This window comes from Lipotes vexillifer, unplaced genomic scaffold, assembly GCF_000442215.2.
Source record: "Lipotes vexillifer unplaced genomic scaffold, Lipotes_vexillifer_v1.1 scaffold253, whole genome shotgun sequence".
Taxonomy (NCBI): domain Eukaryota; kingdom Metazoa; phylum Chordata; class Mammalia; order Artiodactyla; family Lipotidae; genus Lipotes; species Lipotes vexillifer.
Window position 1 is genome coordinate 3,285,718 of NW_006780322.1, and position 3,003 is coordinate 3,288,720.

Below are 3,003 nucleotides of genomic sequence, written 5' to 3' on the forward strand. Positions count from 1 at the left end.
ACAGACCTACTAGAGAATGGACTTGGGGATATGGGGAGGGGGAAGGGTAAGCTGTGACAAAGCGAGAGAGAGGCATGGACATATATACACTACCAAACGTAAGGTAGCTAGCTAGTGGGAAGCAGCAGCATAGCACAGGGAGATCAGCTTGGTGCTTTGTAACCACCTGGAGGGGTGAGATAGGGAGGGTGGGAGGGAGGGAGATGCAAGAGGGAGGAGATATGGGAACATATGTATATGTATAACTGATTCACTTTGTTATAAAGCAGAAACTAACACACCAAAAAAAGAGGGAAGTTTTTTTTTTTTTTTAAAAAGAATACCTTCATGATCTTGGAGTTGAGAAAAAATTTTTAAAGATGACACAAAAGAAATTAACTATAAAGGGAAAAATTATAAATAAGACTAAATTCAAGTTAAGGACTTCTTCCAATTTTAAAGTGAAAAGGCAAGTCACCAAATAGGAGAAAATATTTATAACACCTATAACTGACAAAGATCCCATTACAAAAATATATTCTACAAACCAGGAAGTAAAAGACCACTCAATCGGAAGATGTGCAAAAGATTTAAACAGGGTCAATTGTAGTAGCCCAGGCAAATAATAATAATATTAATAGTGATGGTGGCTTTATCTAGGGTGGTAACAGTAGGCTAGAGAGATTTGAATAGATTCAAGAGATATTTACATGGTAGAATATTTATAATCATAAAAGATTTGCTTTATTTTATGTTTAATTTTATATATATATATATATATATATATGACTGTTCAATCAAAGCTTCAAATGTATTTTAATAAAAATTTCTGTGACTTCCCAAAAGTTAAATTCCTCATTCTACAGAAGGTGGTATTCTTTGTGTGAGAGTTTTCTTTTCCTCAGCAGACTTCCTAACCTACCAAGGAATAGAATATCATGACTAGAAAGTGAAAACATAAGAATTGTTTTCTGAATTATCAGTTTGATGCATAGAGGTTCATCCAGAGATCTTTTTTTTTTTTTTTTTTTTTTGCGGTACGTGGGCCTCTCACTGTTGTGGCCTCTCCTGTTACAGAGCACAGGCTCCGGACACGCAGGTTCAGCGGCCATGGCTCACGGGCCCAGCCGCTCCGCGGCATGTGGGATCTTCCTGGACCGGGGCACGAACCAGTGTCCCCTGCATCAGCAGGCGGACTCTCAACCACTGCGCCACCAGGGAAGCCCCCGGAGCTCTTTAACCTAGGTTGGCCAAAGGGGTTTCTGGCTGTCACCCATTGCTAACGTGAAGTTCAGCCAAGGTGACAGCAATGAGCAAATTTCACTTCCTCCTATCATCCCAAGGTCCCAGGGCCCCCTTTATCCCACCCATATCTGAATATAAGAAAGAGTCTTGGTCTATCTATTGCCATTGTTTTTCCCTGGCAGAGTGGCTGGGAGTATTTCGGACGCTGTTGGGCCACAACCAGGGTCTGAGAGCAGAGCGTCACATGCAGGGGAGGTAGAAAGGGAATCAAGATTATACAACTGACCATCCAGGACCCTGAAAGGGCTCAGACTTGTTTCCAGTGAGTCAGCCAAGACTGGGCCACATGAGATCTCGAATCCGGAAACCTCGTTTCCTACTCCCAAAGCACCAGGAAAATAACACAAACAAGGTACCTGAGCTTTTTCCTAAAATGAGATTAAACTTATTCCACCGTGTAGGTTTCCAAAGCCAAATGAAGTCAGGAATCATTTTTCATAAATATACTAAAGAATCATTCATTTCATATACACAAACTAGTAAGGCTGCATTACTCAAGGACTTTTAAATTCATTTTAGTGTGATTAACTGGGCTCCTAAAAGTAGGACTTGTTGGAGAGATTCAATCTGACATTTTAGAAATAAGGGGGAAAGGTGAGACATTTCAGATTGTTCTATAACAAAGAAAGTAAGAACTCTCCATGGAATATGGAAACATAAGTATAAACATTGTCAGTCATAACAGAGATTTCTTACTTCACAGTTTGGAGTAGCTTATGCAGGTTGGAAGTCTAGCTCCACCGATTCTAGCTTCTAAATATGCAACCTTTGGCAAATGGCTTCACCTCCCTAGACCTCAGTTTTCTGCCCTAAGCAGGAGAAAAGTGGGTAATAAAGTTCTCACCTCATAGGATTGTTGTGGGTATTAAATAAGATAACCCATATAAAGAACTTAAAACAAAGCCTGGCACATTCAGTAATAGCCGGAGTCATTCTAATTCCAGAGGCTGCTGGTAGCCGCCTCTAGACTGGCTTGAAGTGTAAAGGATGTTTCAGATGCTGAACAGTGGTTTCCTGGAAGTTACCAGCCCCTGGGCTAGAGAAGGGCCTGATGCTTGAAGTCTTTGGGCTGAGTCAAGCGGCCCACTGCCCTCAAACCAGAGTTCTGCTGCCATCTAGTGTCTGGCGGCAGCAAATGCCTAAATTCCAAAGTCAAGGTCCCTTTCCTTGTGTCCCTCACTCATTATTCTCCTTTTCTACTCCAGGTTCCAAGTCAGCAAAACCACTTGGCTTCCCCAAAGCTTCACGCTGTTTCACACTCTGTTTTGTTCAGGCAGCTCCCCATGCCTGGTATGGCATTCTCTTCACCGTCTCGTGTGCCAGGCAAAAACACCCACTTGTTGTATCCTCTAAGGAAGATTTCCTGAGACACTTGGACTGCTCACTTCCTTCTTGCCAGCCGCGGTCACCCCGTATTAGCACATCTCTTCCAACACTACCTGTCTGCCCCCTTCACCCTCACCAAGGCTCCCCTGTGGACCCTCGCCCCTACCACAGTGCCTTGTGCCTAGCACGCACCAGCTACAGTTGTCCCTTGGTATCCGCAGGGGGTTGGTTACAGGACCCACTGCGCACACCAAGTCCTGACACCGACACTCAAGTATCATAGTCGGCCCTCCATATCTGCGGATGCGGAACCCAGGGATACCGAGGGACGACTGCATGTGTTTAATCAATGAATACATAGGACAGTAAAGTTGGAGGTGGGGTTGGGCATTC